This window comes from Motacilla alba, chromosome 1 (assembly GCF_015832195.1).
Source record: "Motacilla alba alba isolate MOTALB_02 chromosome 1, Motacilla_alba_V1.0_pri, whole genome shotgun sequence".
NCBI classification, from domain to species: Eukaryota; Metazoa; Chordata; class Aves; order Passeriformes; family Motacillidae; genus Motacilla; species Motacilla alba.
In genome coordinates, this window is record NC_052016.1 from 108,037,240 (window position 1) to 108,056,908 (window position 19,669).

At 40.6% G+C, this 19,669-nt stretch overlaps 1 protein-coding gene across 2 annotated transcripts in view; it reads left to right on the forward strand.

The window, feature by feature from the left end:
• REPS2 (RALBP1 associated Eps domain containing 2) overlaps positions 1–19,669 on the forward strand; it is a 96,681-nt gene that overhangs the window by 14,309 nt on the left and 62,703 nt on the right. The gene's annotated exons all lie outside the window — the stretch shown is intronic.

The following is a 19,669-nucleotide window of genomic DNA, read 5'->3' on the forward strand; positions in this document are numbered from 1 at the left end:
TGCAAGTGCTTGGACATTGGTGGAGATGGATTCTCTTATATTCTTCTATGTAATAGGCAACAGCCACTGAGAGGTTTAATGTTGTCCCCTGAGGGCTTGCCAGGAGTTCTGTTTGCAGGCACACCTTGCCCACGGAGTGCTTTGCAGGGTGACCTGCACCTGCACCCCCATTTGATCGCTGCAGGGCTTTGGGAGCTTTCTGTCCTATAAATGCCCTCTAACTCCCCATGAAGCTGAAGACAATGTGCCCCAGCACTATTCTTGTTCCTTTTGTGCCAGTTCTTTCTCCCAGTGTTTCCAGCCTTTGTGACTGCCATCTGCCTGGGAGCTGGAGAGAATGAGAGAATGTCTGTTCCTTTTGTTCCTTTCCCCACTCCTCCCCCCCACCTTTTTTATTTTTTTTTTAATTGTACTTAGGCCTAGGTTCCCAGTGACCCCAAGTGATGTCTCATATTGAGGATTGAGATGAACAGGTGAACAGGTAGATTATCCTTGGCACAACAAGGAAATGAGCCCCTCACACACAGTGAGGCCAGCTCAGCATATTGCAGTTGATGGCTACTTCTAAATTAAATACCCAACATCATTGCCATTTGCTCACTCCTCAGTCCTTTGTGTGAGGAGGCATTAATTTCTTCAGCTGTGTCTAAGAAGTCTAGATCATTTGGCATTAGTTTCACTGTAGGTTTCACTGCCTGTGGTGAGAGACCTGCCCTAGTTGTGCCGGTGTGCAGGAAATTCTTCTGCTTGCTTAAGTCTCTTCTGCAGCAAGATTGTCTTATTACAAGACATTTCTCTTGTGATATATCTATCTCATTAATTATCTCCATATCTATTTCATCCTTAATTAAGAGGATTTTGGAACCTTCTGAAAGTACTTACAAATTTATTTATCTTAAAAAAATCCAGTGGTTTTTATTATGAGTAAAAATGAGTAATAGACTTTCCTTAATTTCTTACTATTCCTCTGCTGTCTGCTTTTCTTTACTTGGAAGGAACATTTGCCTTACTTTTAAATTTTTGTTCTAGAAATGTTTAAGTATAAACATTGCAGAAAAGTACTTTTTTGTATAAAACCAGCACAACTGTGCTCAGTGGAATTTAAAAATAACAAACTCCACCATTCATTTAATGGCAGGATTTTGCTGATGCTAAATCCTGGGAAAAATTATGTAAGGTTATCTATTTATGAGCCAAACTTACCTTGACTATGTACCTTTTGACTTTGTAAATGTGTTTTTAGATCTTGAGCTGTATAAAGTGCTTGTGACGTGGTTTGTTTGAAAGACTATTTGGAATGCAGAATAATTCCGGAGGATGTATGCTTGTGTTTACCCAGCTTCCCCAGTCTAGAGAGATGTTTGTGCATGTTCTGAAAATGCCAGGACTAAGCTTCCTCTGAGAAGGAGGATACAAGCGATGGGCAATGCACACCTTCATCCCTGTAGCCCTGCTCAGCTGGGTCTGGATATTCCTCTGCTCTTCACTTCATTACTGACTCCACTGCTTTTGGAGCAAGAAGCTGGTAGGGAGGAAGACCCGTGTATCTGGAGTGGTCAAGGATCCCTTTAGTGTTCAGAAGCAAGAGGGTTTGGTCATTAGTAAGAGAGGCTGCCCAGTGAGAGTGGACTTTGTAATTTTCACTTTTCAAAGTATGATGGGGAATAAAACAAATGATAATCAGTAAAAGCACGTCTGAGGTTTTTGTAGATATTAGGTGTCATTGAAACTCCGTGATCTTTCTGTATTTTTTTCTTGAAATGGCTGCTGAGGTGGGGACCAGTGGACACAGTCTTGTCTTTTAGGTCTTAGGACTTGTGTCCTAAGTTGCCCCTGGGTTGCCATCTCTTGCTCCTGGCCTTCCACACTGCCTTTTCGTAGGAAAAAGGCAAGTGGCAGCATGAGCACAGCATAGCGCTTTTCATGGGCCAGTGGTAGCAGAAACATGAACTGGTTCAGAAACAGCTTGTGACACCTGATGGCTGTGTCAGCACAGAGGAGGGGCTGAGCTGCATCAGCAGTACTGGTAAGACCTGTGAAAATCATGGTCTGGGAAATGCTTTTCTTGACACTTCTGCTCTTCTTTCAAACCAAATGGACACCAAAGCTTATGAGTTCTGAAAAGTGTTGGAGAGAGTATTGTATGGTGTGATAACATCAGCCACATCTTTACAGGAGGCTGAATAATCTACAAGCGAGGAAAGGACCTTGGACCATCCCTAAATAGCCTTTCCTGCCCATAGCAAAATCCCATTGCCATGTATTGAGCAATTTGTTAATCCTTGGTGCGAACTCTACAACTTTTATAGGTAATGGACTCTACTGCTGCCTTATCTTTGGGTTCAAGGTTGTTTTTAAGCCTGATGTTGTTTGTATCTGGTGTAAAGAGCAGATTATTCCTCTCCTTTTTCAAGGCCTCTGTTTAGTTTAGTGCTGCAAACCGACATTTACATTTGGACATTTCTGCAGGATGTCTTGGGAAAGTGCAAGCAGAAAAAGTTTTTCATCAAGAATCCTGAGGTAGCATTTGCTAGTCAGACAGAAAACAGAGCAAATGGTCACATCGGATGTAAGAATAAAGCCCGTATGGGAGTGATTCTTCAGGGGAGTGGGAATTACACTGTGGCTTTTCTCAGGGTTCTGAGTGGGGAGTCCCTTGTGCCTGAGGCACACTGGTATGTTTTCAAAGGCCCTGGGGAGCTGCAGTGCCAGGAGAGGTCCTCCCTGTGGATGGGGCTGTACTGACCATTCTGCTGATCAGAACCACTGATCACGGTCCTCAGGACAGTCAAAATGCATCAACCAACTGCAGGATCTTTACTGTCCATCACTGAATTGTGTCTGGGGTCGTTGCCTGCCCCAAAACTCCCATTGCCCCAGTGGGCTAATTCATAAAGAGTTCATGAAGATTTTGAAGTTCATAAAAGCATGTTAGTTTCCAGCAAGTCAGGGTTGGAGTGTATACACATGTGTTGAAATGGTGGATTGTGTTGTATGGTGTGTTCACCTGTGTCTGTGCTCTTTCCCTTAAGTTCTATTTTTAAAAACATACTACTGTTAGTGGCTTCCTTGTGTGATCATGTACACTTCTTGTCCCTGAAACCAGCATTAGTTGTGGACCAAAAAAGAAAAGCTTCATAACAGCACCCAGTGTTCAAAGAGCCCTCAGCTGGAAATACTGGCACCAAACTGAACAAACAACCCCAAAATTAAGATTAAAACCCACACAAAGCCCCCAGAAATCATCCCTCAGGAAGGGAATGAATTTGCAGTAATTCCTTGTTGAGCTGGAAATGTTTCTTATTAATTTCTTTTAAAAAAAGTCATATATGAAGCTCTTGGGACCAAAATAAGTTGGATGATTGCCATCTCATATGTCTGTCAAGATTTACAGAAGATCAGCAATTACTATGCAAACAATTTCATTGCAGAATGCTAATAAGGAGACTTAGGAGATGTTAAACTCTAGAGTTGATTTTTTGTTACCTTCCATTTTGTTCCGCCTATTCTCAAAGTTTCATCTGGTGTGGACTTGTTGAATGTGTTGGGTTTCCATATGCTGCACCCTCATCTGTGGGCTGTGTTGTAGGTTGGGACCCAAATGGACTATAAATGTCTTGCTCAGGAATCCAAGGTGAATCCTTCCTAAAGTTTTTGTAGAAAATTAGTTTCCTCTGGGGAGTGTCAAGGTTTTTAAAGTTAATACTCTGTGGAAGTGCCTCCAGCTTTTTTAGCAAGAAGGGAAAAAATAAATCTGGTATTCTTATGCAATCTGAGGTAAATTTGTACTGTTGATGTGCAATAAGTACAATTATATACCTCATAAAAAGGTCTTGTTTAAAAGGACAAAACATTTTGTATTCTTTCAGTTTGAATTAATTCCTTTTGACATTAAAGTATAGTGCCAAAGATTTTCAGTGTTGTGGGAATTATTATTCTAAAAGCAGTTCTGAGGGATTTAAAACAATAAGATCCTGGATTTGGTGCCCAAATATTGTGACATTAAAAAGAAAGGTACTGAATACAAATAAATTCTATTATAAACTGTAGTGTAATTGAGTCATTTTTGCATGACTTGTTCTTTGTGAACAAAAGGTTTTCTGTATTTCTGAATCTGGAAGGATGAAACATGCAGGTAAGCAAATAAAATTCTAAAAGGGCATGGCTATTTTAAGAATAAGGTTATCTTTCTCAAAAATATTTTTTTTAATTGGTGTTACTAACTGTATTATTTATGTGGCATTTTGAATGCTTTTTCCTGCTTAATGCATTGTGACATTTGCAATTGACAGTTTTTTTGTAATTGTTTGCATAGGAACATGCAGATTATCAGTCAGTTTGTGTAGTTCTTAGGGTTTATTTGAGAGAAAAAGATAGCCTAGTTTGTTTTTGTCAGAGTTAAAATCATCCTGGTTTTGCATGTACCTCAAGATCACCTCAATCTGTAGGCATAAAATTCCTCAAAGCTGTATTTGATGTGTCAGTATTAAACACCCTCTTTGTACCAGTAAGGTAGGTACAGTGCTGAGAGTCAGAATTATTTGTGACATTAATCACAAACAGGGTTTTGAAATCCTAGTGAGTAAATGCAGTGTATCTGCCATACATGTTGAGAAAAGGCTTTTATTTTTTAATTTTTTCCCAAAATATTTTAAGAATTCACCGGAAATTTTTCTGAGAATTAGGAAGTTTGCATTTTTTAAAAATGTATAATGGACAGTGCTGCTTTTAATTTCTTGTTGTTAGTTAAGAGTAGGCAAGTTGTTTTAATTGAGAACTACTGTTGTACCACAGGTTATTTTAAAAGTAATTTTATCTTAATGTTTCATGTTTTTTATAAAATCTGAGAGTCTTTCAGATAGTATTTGCTAGATATATATGCACTGATTTGTTTCTAGAGAAAATGTGCTTGTGGGTAAATAATTTGGTTTTTTTCTGCTTGAAACAATTTTTTTAGGGATTGAAAGTCCTCAGTACAGCTGCTGTAGAGCAACTTAGAAAGTTAGTATAGGTAAGGAATTGTAGAAAGAGAAAACTCCCATTCGTGCTCGTCAGCAGTGAGCCCACAACTGTGGTGAGAAGCAGATCATCAGTGGAGGTGCTTTGTTGTTTTCTTGGTGGATGGGTCACCAGGAGAGTAGATGTAAAACTGGCATTTTCCCCCTGCCCCTGTGCAAGCCCCAGCAACTTAGAACACCTCCCTCTCCCCCCAGAAATTCCCAGTATCTTGCACCAGCCCTTCTCTCCCTGTCAGCCTAGCCTCAAAACCAACGATGAAATGTAATCTGTATCTATTTTAAGTATTTACACAGGGAAAAACCACTCCTGCTTTCTGATTGTTGACCCGGTTTCATCAGCAAAATAAAACTAAGCCGTAGTTGAAAAATGACAAGTGAAGAAATGTGGCAATAATGTGTTTTCTGTTGTGTTTAAATATTTTCCTCTTCCATTTAAACTTGCTTTCAGTAAGTTGTCAGTAATAGGAATATCTGAAATTTTATTTCTCAATAAGAATTGGGAATAAAATAAAACTTGAGATATCCCAAACTGACAGCACTTTCTGTGCCAGTCTTGCTGAGCAGCAGCTGGGGAGGTAGAGCAGTATTTGTTAGGTGGGACCAGAGTGAAGGGCAGTGTTGAGAATAGGACTGCCCTTGTTATCTTGCTTCTCATGCCTAACAAAGTGGTTGTTGTAAGTCTACTAAGCCAACAGATTCCTGTGCAAAAGCACTAAGGGAATTAAAAGCTTAAGCAGTTCCTGCACTCTGAAGAGTTTAAATGGTTTAGTCAAGGAAAATAGGGGAAAGAGTATATATTTGTTAAGTACTTCTGCTTGTTCTCAGTTAGGCTTTAAACAGCATAGCAGTTAAGAAATTCAGGGGTTTTCAACCCTTGAGCTTTCCTAGTGGTTTAATGTGAATTTGAGAGAGAAATTTAGAAGAAAAGAATTTCTAGCTCAGTTATTCAATGACTACTTGCTTAGTGAAATATAATTTTATTAAAATCTTCTGCAGTTTGTTTTTTCTTTCTTTTAAGCTGCTGTACTTTGGCTCCTTTTGTGAATATGTTGTGGGGTTAAATTGCATGATAAACTATTTGCGCTGCAGGACTCTTTCATCTAGTGCTGAAATTGTGCAAAGTATAGGGCAGAGGGCTAGGAGAAGGAAGAGAGGCTGCTGCCTTTAAGAATTGTTGTGCAACACAGGCTTGGGTTCTGGTATTTACTTTTCATTTACTTTAAGCAATAATTTGCCTGGAGACTACTGCCTAAATATAAAACTTCCCAGTATTAAAGAACAAGAAAGAAAATATGGCAATTGAAAGGAAAAATGATTGCTAACTAGTTCATTCACTGTCCTAGTGCATAGGCTTAATTTTCAATACTGAAGCAAAGTAATGCTAAAAATGAGCAGATATTTAGAAAAGCTGCATGTGACAAGCTTTTGCAGATAATTTTTTATTCTTGTATGTAGTAATGTGTACAGATGTCCTTTTGTTTTTCTAGATTAATGTTAGAAAGTCCTGTGAAAGTCATAAAAGCCTTACAGCTAATATTCTTAAATGCTTTGCCTGCTGTGCTTTCTCCTCAATTATGGAGGTGCATTAAAATAAGCATAATGTCAATTGTTGCATTATGACCAAAGAAATGAGAAACTGAATAATTTTGCATTTCAAATACCTTGTGAGCTCCTCTTGCATACGCAGCTGTGCTGAGAGCTGGGGAAGGTGTTCCAGCAACAGCCGTGAGTGGAACTGGTACACGGCTGCTCTCTCCCAGTGCATCTCTGCTGAGCTGCTTTTTCTTGAATGATGGGCCAATGCAAAAGAATTGCTTAATAGAGTAGTTATTTAGAGCAGATTGTAAATGCTGAATATGCAGCACAAGAGAAGACAAGCACAGAACTGTCTTCTGATGGCAAATGCAGACTTATTGTCCTGGTTTTGGGTTATGCTCCATTTGTGAATTGTCCCATTTGATTGTAGAAGGATTTCTTGCCGGGTTAAAGAAGTGCTGGCTGATGTACTTTGTGTCAATCCGAAATAGATTTCAGTATAGTTCTTTGTGATTCAGGTCTCATTTGATACAGAATTTACAGAGTTTTTTGAATTCTGTGTCAAATGAGACCTAGATCACAAAGAACTATACTCATATCCTTATAAAATCACAAAGATATGATTGGACCTTTGTTTCTTGCTTTGCAGATCATATTACATTTCCTGCAGTGATCATTAGTGCCTTTGGAGAGCTGAAATCAGCATGCAGCATTGGTCACAGATCTCTCTCCATTTTCCCCATCTCTTCAGAATCGAATAAATCAGCAGTCTTTTCTCTGCACAATGTTTTAATTTCTCCCTTATTAATTTGCTATTTTGAGCCATAAATTTTTTGTTGAAAGTTGTGCCAAGAATGGAGAAATGAAACAGGGATTTGCATACCTGTCACAAACCTCTCCCATTGGGTGCTCCCCTCAGCTGTGCAAGCGTGCGAGTTCCTTGGTTTGGTGCACAGATACCCTGTGTGGAGAATTATTGATGTCTTAGAAGTCCAAAGCAATATTTGACAGTCTTCTGAAAGTGCAAATCAGGTTATCATTATCTTTATTGAATAGGAGAGGAAAGCTGAGCAGGAATGCTGTGGCAGTGACGCGTGATGGATCACGCAGCATCTCTGATAGCTGAGAAATAGGCTGCACCATTAAGTGACTTTTGCCTTTCCAGAGTGAACCAGCCTAAACTGTTCCACACAAATTGCCACTGACCTGGTGGTTAGAAAACCTTTTACAGAATTTCACTCCTGACTTACCTCTTTGTCAGTGAATTATGCCAATTTCAATTGAGTGCAATGCTCCTAATAACATGTCAATTAATTTTAAACTGCAGAAATCTTCACTCTGCCATGAAGACTTGGAAAACAAGCTTCATTACTTGCTCCCTCTGGGGTTTTGGAAAAGGCATAATTTAAAATGCTTTGTAAGACTTTTGGTCTCCTTTTCTAATGTACAGAATTAATTTTTGTAACCACAAATTTAATTTAAATTTAAATTTAATTTAATTTTGTAACCACATTGGTTAAAAAAAAAGAGTAGCTTTTCTAAATAGTTTCTGAATCTTTAAAACGGTGTTGCTAAAGTTTAATTCTGGACAATTATATCTTTCTGTAGTGCTATGGAAGATTTTGCAAGATGGTGTTTTTAAGTGATGTATTATTTATTTTTGCATATTGTGTTGTTTGGGTCTTAGAGTTGTTTTAAGCAATTAAAGAGTAGGGAAGAACTATAATGAAAACAAGCATAAAGGTGTTGCTGAACTGAATGTTTAAACACTCACCTGTATTGCACTGGCTGGAGTGAAAAAATCTGATGTTATAAATCATATGTTAGAGCAAAATATATAAGAAAGGCTTTATTCCATTTCTTTACTGGAACCAAGGCCCATTGAAAACAAATAGATCCAGAGGGATCAACTAGAGTTTTGTCTTGTTGAAAAATCTTGCTGTTGAAGAGTCTTGCATGGGAGAGGCCATCCAGCTTTGATCCATCTGCCAGGCTTTCAAAGTTCAGCCCAGAAACCTGGAGCTGATAACTTCACTGCTGTATTTTTTGGCCAGCTCTGCTATGTATCACTGGTTGGATTTGGGTCACTGTATTTTGAGGGGGGGTCTGAGAATATTTCCCTGATGCATATCCTGGGAATGCCTTCTGCATGGAAGTACTGACAGGTGCTCCAGGAGCCTGCCTGTCCCCTTGCCATGGCCTTGAGAACCCACTATTCCAGTGGGCTTTTGGCAGGGCAGCCGGTGGATCCCATGGGCAGCCAGAGACACGACAGTCGTGCAGCTGATCACAGTTCAGCACAGCTGCACAAAACTGAAGTCTCAGCTCTGTTTAGGGTCGCTACCTTTGCTTTTATTTCTTTCAGTAATTTTGGAAGCTGGTTACCCCTCCTGCATTTTAAAGGGTTTGTCCCAAAAGTCATGGGAAACCTGACTCAATTGCCAGTTTTTTAGAGCAAAATGAGCCAGCTCGAAGCCTTTGTCATCACATCTCCCAAAGGAGGGGTTTTCCAGACTCCTCTGAAAGCCCTCACTCAGGAGCTCACCATGAGCTCATGGAAGTGGAAGGTCTGCAGCTGGGCACTTTTGGGTGCAGCCCGGCTGCCTGTGCCCTGAGCTGCTGGGGCATTCTGGAAGGGGAGCAGTGCTGGCAGTGTGGGAATGAGAAATGGAAGTCTCTTGAGCTTTGGGGCTAGGATTTTGTAAGAGTTTCTGGAAGGAAGCATGAAGAACAGATCAATGCTCGTGTAGTCAGCGGTGCTACTGCTTCTTGAGGCTAAAAGAGCTGAAAGGGGAGTTTGATTACTGTCTCTGCCAGTGACCTCTGCCTATGGCTTTTTAGTTTTTCAAAGTACCTTGTTGTTTGGGTAATGTTCTGTGTATTGGAACTCAAACAGCAGGAAACTAATGTTTATCTTGAAACTTCAGAAGATTTTGAATTTCTTCACAGGTCATTGCAGTAGTTTTCATCTACTGCAATGATGCAAGCTGTCGCTAAAATGTAAAAAAGCTAAACGTTGGATGTTTTTCTGTAATCTTTCTAAACAACATTAGGTGTCCTCTGTGTTTGATTTTTGTCATCTACAACCCACACAAAGGTTTGTCCTACACGATTAAACTGTGGCCCACGTGGCTCAGCATCCAAGTGTTTTATCCTTGTGCAGAGGGGAATTGAGTGAGGTGCCTTAGTTTAAGTATGATCAGAGATGAAGAATTTATTTAGATCCAGTTTGTGACTGGATGTATCAAGACTGCAGTGGTGGCTGGAGGAGTTGTGTCCCATCAACAAGTAGGAAAATGTTTGCTAAGGAGAAAAGGCTGCTCACCTTCCAAGCAGAGAAGATAAGGGCAATTGTCATGAGGTTTGCTCTTGGTATGCTTTCAGCTGTGAGAACGCCTACAAATGGAACAGCTTGTAAAGTTATCCTGGCATAGCATCTGAGAGTGAAACTCCTGAAGTATTTCCTTGTAGTTACAAAGAAATGTGGAAATAATAAGGCAGCTGTTGTAGAGGCAGCAGGAGCACACTGCAGTACTGTCTGTAGGCAGCCCTCTAGACCTCTCGGTGGTGACTTAAAACAACTTTGTTTTCTGGGGTTCACTTACAGCAATGCAGTTAGTTGGACAGAATAGGAAAAGAAAGATTTGACTGTAGAGGCACATATTTTGGGTAGCCTTGGCTTGAGTTTAACAGTGGAACTGTTGAAAGAAATTTCTGATAACAGTTAATTTTTATACTTTTACAAAAAAAGATTACAAGCCTTTCTGCCCTTTCTCCTCACTATTCTTGACTCCAGCATTTATCTAGGAGTAGTCTCCATTGCTTTTCCTTAGGTGCTAAAAGGGTCTCTGAATTTGAGAAGATATTTTGATTGTTCATAACACATTATGGTGTGTCCACAGGAGATGTTATCTCCTTATTGCTAAGCTTTTCCAGCCTTTTTCAAGATGCTCATTGCACCTCAGGTGAGTTTGGCAAGCTTCTTTATGGATAGTGGGGCAGTGATCCAAAGGAGAGCAACGAGGCTGGAGAGGGGCTTGGAACACAAGCCCTATGAAGAACGACTGAGGGAGCTGGGGGTGTTTAGCCTGGAGAAAAGGAGACTCAGAGGTGACCTCATCACTCTCTTCAGCTTCCTGAAGGGTGGCTGTGCTGAGCTGGGGTTGGTCTCTTTCTCCGGGCAACCACAGACAGAACAAGAGGACACAGTCTCAAGCTGCACCAAGGGAGGTACAGGCTGGGATTAAGGAGGAAGTTTTTCACAGGAAGAGTGGTCAAATACTGGAATCATCTGCCCAGGGAGGTGGTGGAGTCACCATCCCTGGATGTGTTTAAAAACAGGCTGGATGTGGCACTTGGTGCCATGATCTAGTTGAGGTGTTAGAACATGGGTTGGACTCGATGATCTTAAAGGTCTCTTCCAACCTAGAAATTCTGTGATTCTGTGATTTCACAGACTGTTACTTGTATTGAAGCATTTTATGATGATGTTTTAACATGAGAATAAAACAGAGTTGTAGTGCAGAGCTTCATACGTTACTCATTTATTGAAGAATAAGTTGCAACAGAGTTGATGTTTTTTTTCAAGGGTAAATTAAATCCTGTCTAGCAACAACTTATGGAATTTTCTGTAATACACGTTTGTTTTGTATGAGTAATACCCCAACTGAATTTGTACTCCCAACAAGAAATAAGGCATCAACCCAGCCAATGAGGATTTATTTTTTTCTTCAGAAAAATCTGTTATTTCTCAGTCTGTGGTATGCTGTTAAGAGACTGACATTCATAAAGAGAATCCTTATCCTACCTTTGTTAAATTTCAAACTACAAGATTAATTTTTATGCTTTTGTGCATACTTGGAGAGTCCAGCATTTTATATGGTTTCAAGTTCCATTATAAAATGTGAGTGTTTTCAGGTTGTTTTTTTTTTTTTTAATCCCTCATGGTAGGTGTTTTAATCCATATCTGAACTGCAGCAATGAAGAGACAATTTTTCCTTTTGTAAAAAAAGGCTTGGACAGATTGCAGAAACCTTTCATTCAAAGGTTTGATTTTTTAGGCTGAATTTCAAGTTATATTTAATTTCAATTTTGCATATGTATAGACACACAGAGTTTGAATAGATTTTTAAAAACATGCATTTTGAAATACATTGGATTAGTAATGAACTCAGGCTTATAAATTAGAGTGCCGTATTTTTAAGTCAGTGAATATGTACTCTCAAGATGAAAATATGCTAACGAATATGCTGCTTGTGAGAAGTATTACTTGAAATAATAAGCAACTTCGTTGCTGAAGTAGTCTAAAATGCCCAAACCGCAATGATTTTATGTGGCAAAAGTAGTGTTGTCCTTTAATTTCCCCATGATCATCCTGTATTTCCATTCCCAAAGGATATGGGTGCAGCTCCTGTGCAAAACATGGCATTTCCACTTGAGCTAAAAAGCAGCTCCCCATTAACTCTCGCTAGCAGTAAGATTTAGATACTATTTTTGTTCGACCTTCAGAAAATGAAAGTTTTAGGAACAGATGGATATTTTGGTTGGCCTGGTTCCAGCCCTGGCCAAATTTCAGTGTGGATAGTTACATCCTGCCTCCCTCAAGCTCTTGCGATGTCAGTTGCTTGTGGGTAAGGGGAGTTCAGCATAATGTCTCTGCTGAGTGGACAAGAATTGGAGAGTCTGGGTTCTAGTCTGTCATGTCCTGGACCTTGTCTGTGTTATGTCCCTAGATACACTCTTTCAGGAGACGAGGTGAGCAGGAAAATGAGCAGAAATCCTGGGATGATAGGTGCCTTTACCATATTTGCAATGTATAAAATATATAGTGTTAACCATTTGTAGGATGAGCTTTATGAAACTCATGTCCAAGAGAATTAAATGCTCTTGGCAGGGACTTGCATCAGAAGAAATTTGGATAACCCTTGTGGAAATTTTCTGCAATTTACTTGTTTGGATGGGGCAATGTGACAGCTCCGTGCTTGCCATTTTTCTTGCTCTCACTCCCTTGCTTCCATAGTAGAGATTTGAAAAGCAGATAAAGCATCTATAACTCAATTCTGTTTACTTTGCAAATTTCTGTGGGTTTTCAGATTTTAAAAGTGATTTTTGGCAAGACTGCATGCAGCATTTCAGAGAGTGACCTGCTGAGTATCTGTGTTGCCATATCTAGATGCAAACTGATTATCTACAAAAACTGTGAAGCAGTTCAGTGAATAAATGGATTTAAATAAAAAATCTGTCCTGATTGTTGGCATCTTTGTGCCAACTTCTTAAAGCTGGAGTAGTAACCTGTTCTCAGACTTTTTGTGTTCCAAGCATTACTAAAATTTTACTTATACTCCTACACATATTGACATGTGCTGTATTTATCGATCTTGTTAATACAAATGTGATACAGACAGTGAATATGAAACACTGAACAACTTTAGATGCATGAATGCTGTTCTTGTAGCATTCATTTTCCAAATAGTGAGGAAAAAAAAGGCAAGCAGGTTTTGAAAATAATTTGCTTCATCTCCTTCACCTCTGTAGGCTTTTCACATACTCCTAAAGGTATGTGTTTGGTGAAGGTGGTGCTAGGTTTTCCTATCAAAGACAGAATGAAGTATCAGCAAATGTGTGTAACAACCTCTGGCCTAAGGCTGTAGGCACTGTTGTCACAAAAATAATTTATTTGGTGTGGTGATTGTCAGACATTTCTCAGGAATGGGGCTTCTTAAATACCCCTGTGAGACTGACATGAGACGAAAGTGTCCAGCCTTTCCACATTACATGCAGGTAAATGGTTGAGTAGCCTTTGTGTATTAAAGAACAGAGGTTGAGCATGGGAGGTGGCATTTCTTTCAGGTATATTTCAGTGGTTAGAAGTATTAGCATGCATCAGCAGCCTTCATTCTCTGGCAGACTTTTTCTTGTCAACACTCCTTAATAATTGAAATCTTTTGCTTATCAGTGCTGACTCACATGTCCTCATAGCTGTATAATTCAGATCAATATTTTGTGACTTATGGTATGCTGGCATTACCAGTCTTCCCACTTGAAGAGAAGTACTGCATGATTCACATGCTTGGGTTTCTTTAGGCATCCACAGCTCACTGTTACACAAGAGAGAGGACTGGACAGACCCTTGCACTGACCAAGTGTCACTGCCCTGCTCCTGTCCTGCTCCTGCCCACAGGCTCTTTAAAGATTGAAACCAGTTGTGTTACAGGTTGGGGTTATTTTCAACCTCTGCTAAGGAATCAGCATTTTCCAGTTATAAAATGGTTTTGCTATTAAGCTTCATTGTCAGACTTGGAGTTGTTTGAACCTGGTTTAGTGTTTGTTTCATGCAGTTCTCTCGGTGGTGCTGCGGACAGCGGGCGCTGAATTGTGAGCCTTGTGGCTCTCGGTGTGGGCGTAAAATGTTCTGCTTGGAGCTGATGGAAGAGTCTTTCCCTGTTCCCAGAGTGAAGTGCTTTCCCCCCAGATATGCAAAGGTGTGATGGAACACTAGTGCAGGCAGATGTGGATGGTTCTAGGTCATGCCAGGAGGAGGAAGTTCAGGGAAACCCTGATGGTGCTGTCAGCAGGTTTTTGCCTAACTCAGGGGGTTGCTCTCTGCTCCTTTTAGCACTGTGTTTGTTATGTGTGAAGTTATGAAGCTTTTGCAGTTTATCTGTTGCTTGCCTTGCAATTTAAAATTATGGTGTTCTTAAGTGTAAAATGATGATCATGCAGAGCTTAAATCATGAGAATATATTATAGTTAGCTCTTTAAAAATATGCTATGGATGTGTTCTGTGCCATAAACTAAGCTCTTTTAAATTTTGTTTTAAACATTGGAACCCTGCTTGTTTAAAATAGCTTGATTTTTAGTAAGCATTTCAGGTAACGTTTAAAAAAGTCTAAAATAGATAAAACAACTGTTTTTAATAGACAAAGTGACAGAATAAAATAAATAGTTACAGAAATACCACTCATATTGTGGAGCAGAGGTAAAGAACCAATCCATGACAGAGCCTCTTCCTATGTACATCTGGGAATGTAACGCCCCAGCATATTCCTAATGCCTTCCCAGTCAGTAATCCTTGATGTGTTGTTTCTTACTTTGCTTTAAATATTGAAGAAATAGATATGTAGCCCTGAGCTCCAAGTAGTATTACAAATGTCTGAACAATGATCCATTGAGAGAGAAATACCTGTTTAAGAATGTAGCAAAACTTGTCTCTAATACGCAGATCAAAGAGTCTGTAAACACAAATTAAAGAAAAAAAAAAAAAGAAAGGGTAAAGTGGGTCAGATGCATGACACAATTTTGAGATAAGCTGTTGATAAGCCACTGCTGCAAATATTTGTCTTTGAAACTATTATAAGCAGCTGGCTGACCCAGAAGGGAGCCTGAGGTCACTCTGCAGTTCAGGTCTGAGCAGTGGTATCACAGTTGGTTGTCCTTGGGAGAGTACTGGGTGGGGTGTGCATTCGGTAATGGCAAAAGCTTTTCAACACCTTCCCTAAAATTCAGAGGCAGTTGATAAACTGGAAAATATTTCTGCCTCATTATAGATTGAGCAAGGACAAGTGTAAGAGATGTGCATTCTGGGATTGCAGTGAGATGGAAATTGTAGCGAGAAAATTTCCTTTAACATAGGAGCCAGTGATGGTCACCTTCTTTTTCTCTCCAGTGAGGTGACTCTTCAGCTCACACGTGCTCTCACAGGATCCCACAGCCCACACAGAGTCGTGAGAGCCTTAGAGCTAGAGTTGCCCACAAATGACAAGCAGTGACCATTTATGTGGCAGGTAGCAGCAGGGTGACAGAGAACAGACAAAAATTGCGTGCCAGCCTGATACAGAGGACGCCACAGCAGCTAAATGAAAAAGCAAAAGTCCCATATCTACCTTTGCCTTGAGGCTCCAGCATGACCATTTCAGCCTCTCCATAGGATTAGGATATAATAATTTCTGATTATACTCCTTTTTCTACTTGTTAAAAACAAACTTCAGCTCCTGGCTCATATTCAGTTTCTGAAGTTTAGTTCTTGCAATCTAAATTAGACCTGCCCAGTGTGTTTGTGAGGTTAGTGCTCTTGGAGACTGCAGTGGAAACTTGTTTGGAGAGAACTAGAGGGAGCTGGAACAATGTCAGATTGGGCTGGGAAAAAACTGCTTCATGTAATTGCTCTTCAAGGAGCAATTATAAAAATAACACTTGCTGTCAGCCAATAGAGCAGAGCAGTGAGTGGATAAAAAATACAAAAATCTGCTCTGTGTTCCAGTACCTGAAGATACAGAGCTTTTCTATTAGAAGTTTTCATGGAGCACAGTGGTTTCAAACAGCATCTCTTCTGAAGAGCTCATAGCTATATTTCAAATTTTAATGTTTATGAATTGGAGATTTGTTTTTTAATACTTACAAAATTCATATATTTTTGCGACCCTAGAAAAACTTTAACATGTCAGAAGGTGTGCAGGCTTATAGATCTTGGTCTTTCTCCCCTTCTTACGGTTCTTGGTAGAGAATGTGGTGGGATTCCTCTGCAGAACAAGTGTGTTAAGGCTACCTGCTGAATACCCATTGTCTACTCAGCAGTGTTCTTGCCTCACAAACCATTGAACAGGGCAATTTTCCATGCCTGGAATATTGCTGCAGGCCTCTTGATTAGGAGAAGGAGTCGATGAAGCCTTCTGCAGACATCTGGAAGTACTCTCATGATCACAAGCGTTCAACACCTTCTTCAACCACTCTGGTATCTTCTGGAAAGACAACACAGCTAGGCACACAGTCCAGGAGAGTCCTGCAGAGCACTGGTGGTCAGTTCTTTATACGAGTCATGGAGGAGCCAGCATGGAGAGGTGTGGTGCTACACCTTGTACTAATGAAGAAAGAAGGACTGGTAAGGGGTGTGAAGCCTGGTGCAGCCTTGGCTGCAGTGACTATGGCAAGGTGGAGTTCAAGAACCTGTGTGAACGATACAGGGCAAAAAGTAGGGTCCCAGCCCTTGATTTCGGGAGTGCCAAGTTTGGATCCTCTTCAAGGATCTAATTGGAGGAATCCCATGGGTTAGGGGTCTAGAAGGTATGGGATGGATCCAAGTGGTTAAAGTTTAAGCATCACTGCTCCAAAGATGACCAGGGGACTGGAGCATCTCTTAGGAGGGGACTGAGGAGCTAGGACCCGTTTAGCCTGAGGAAGATGGAGAGGGGATTTCATCAATGTTATATAAATATCTGAAGGGAGGTGTCAAGAAGATGGAGTTGGGCTTCTTGGTGGTGCCTGGCAACAGGCACAAAGTAAAACACAGGAAGTGCCTTCTGAATATGAGGAAAACTTCTTTACTGTGTGAATGGTACATTCTCCTTCTCTGGGCATTTTTGGAACCTTCCTGTGTGCAATCCTGTACAATCAGCTCTAGGTGATCCTGATCTCCTGAGCAGGGAGATTGGAATTGCAGATCTCCAGAGGTCACTTCCAACCCCAGCCATTCTGTGATTCTGTGTGATTTTGGACTAACTCTGTTTATTGTCCTGAGGTTAGATTTGGCAAGTAACATCTGTAACCCACCACCATGAAAAATTATTTCCAATACATTCTTCATTACACTTTTCTTCAATATTTTGCTGTCACTGGAGGATTAAAGTTTTCTGTTGGAGAACTAAAGAAAAAATTGTAATATAAATGGACAGTCAATAGTTTTGCATTAAAACCCCTTGAAGTATGAAGGCATGCAAGTTGTTTTGATTTACACCTGTGTCTGTTTAGCAGTGAGCAAGCAGAAAATACCAGTTCTTTCCTTGCTGGCTTGCTAAAAAGCATGCAGCCCAAACTGACAACAGATTCAAGGATTTAAATGAAAAATTACCCTATCACATTCATATGCAGTGCCTTTAACTTGGATGGACCTTGGGAGACTCCTAATAGTATATCACACAAACTAGCTTAATTTCAGAGTTGAATATCACTAAGTTTAATCTTTTTTAATCAAAAAACTGTGTGCACTGACCCTGTAAAAGGTAAAACGAGGAAACAAAAAAATAATGCAGTGTTCAGTTTAAGCTGCCGTGGAAATTTGAGCAGGCAGCATGTTCTGAGGATTTACTTTTGGATAAAGGCTAATCTACTACCAACTTCTGTGGTTGCTGGGGAGAGGGGCACTTTTGGCACCTCTAAGCAGGATTCTGATGCAGATAGTGTGAAATGCTGGCTGGAAGGAACCCGAGACCCTCTCCTTTAAATGGACAAGGAACCTGATGTGAGTAAATGCCTGTACCTGCAGTTAATATATATAAATACCCACAATTAATTGTGTAATAAATTTGACTACTCTGTCAGCTTCTATCTTTTGCTATGGACCATTAACAAAGAATTCAGAGTCTGGTGGCACAAATAACAGAAGCTTGTGTCTACAAAATTTATTTCTGTTGTTATCATCAAAAAGCAAAATTATAGAGAGGCAGTTTCTGATTGGTTGGCTAGAAGTGTGTGCTTGAGAAACATCACTGTATTTTTGAGGGGTTAGATGTCCTTGATAGAAATTTTTAGTCTGCTTGTTCAGAATAAAATATTCATGTTTCCGTATGAGGAGCAAGCAGAGCATTTGTAGCAGCCAGCAACCTTAATATTTCAAAGTATAGAAAATAAGTGGCAAATGAACTCAGGAAGGTAGTAGCATCTCGGTGAAAGTCCCAGCTGCTCAGTATTGCCTTTTCCCATCAGCCAGCAAGAGGAAGCATGTCATGGGGACACTGGTGCTCCATGTCAGCAAGCATGGGCAGGGCAGGAAGTGTAGCCATAGCAGGAAAAGAGCCCAAGAGGAGAAAAATCCCTATAGGCACAGCCATGGACTTTGTGTGCCATTTCTGCCCCACAGCAGGAGCCGTGCCAGGCACTGCCCGTGGGTCACACAGGAGCTGAGCACCCGTGGCCTCCATGGGAGGGCCTGGCTGCCAGTGGGTGCCCAGCTTTTTCCAACTGCCCTGTTCAGCACTGGCATGTTTTAAACAAACATTTCCCATAACAGACCAGAGCTGTGAACCCAGATTGAATTTCAGCTTGGTTGTGCCCCTTCTCTATCTGCTTCTCCCCAGGCTCGTGACTGGTGGCTTGGACAAGCTGGTGGCTTTTCACATACGTGCCACAGCAGCACTGTCCCCAGAGCTGCCGGATCCTGGCATGCCTGGAGGTTTTGCCCATGAGGAGCGGTCTGAAGTGCAGCTGCTGTGCATTCTCCGGGTCCATGGTCCAGTCCAGTCATCTGTGCTCCACACCACTGCACCAGGCAGAGCCAGGGCTGCTGGCTGAGGAAGGACCATGCAGGAGTGGGTGGGATGGGCAGTGGGACTGAGTGAATTGGGAGCATGCAGGACCAGGGGGAGAACTCTGCTTTGGAGCTCAGAAAGGGTACCAAGGGTGTGCCCAGACATCCATCTTGGGCACATCCCAAGTGCTGTGCTTTCTCGATGGAAAATAAAAGCAGCGAGGCCAGTGATGGAGGGAAGGCCAGAATTAAAAAAAGGGCACAATAACAGAGAAAAAAGTAGAGGAAAGAGAATGACAAATGCTTCTGGTTGATTGAAACTGTCCATATACAGAGACTCAATCTCCCTTTTTCATCAAGCATAGGAGAAAAAAAACTATTTGATGTGTCTTGTGACCAAGTCTGAAACTTGTAGGAAGGGAAAGTAGCGGGAGCTCATTCAGACAAAGCAGAGGTCACTTCAGAGAAGAAAGGGTTTGTTTGAAAACAGTTGTCTTTGATTAGTAAGAATTACCATTCCAAATGATTTGATTTTTTTCATTAGTTTTTGACCTGTCATTTTTCAACTATGTATGTATGTGTCTTTATACATATAAAAATAAATCAGAAAAAAGAGACTATTCATTTGTGCTGTTTGCTTATATGCAACTTAATACTTTTTGTCATGCTGTTGTAGCTTGGGAGCCAATCCATAGACATGGCTTTCCAGAAGCAACAGTTGCCCCTGGAGAACTGTCACAGAGGCTGCACCTCACTAGCCAGTAGACATTGCTAATCTAAGTGTATTTTCAGGAAAACAATTTGAGATTTCCTATTCTGTCTGCGGCAAATGGAGTTTTGTTCTAATCCCAATGCTTGTTTGAGGTTTGTTTGTGAA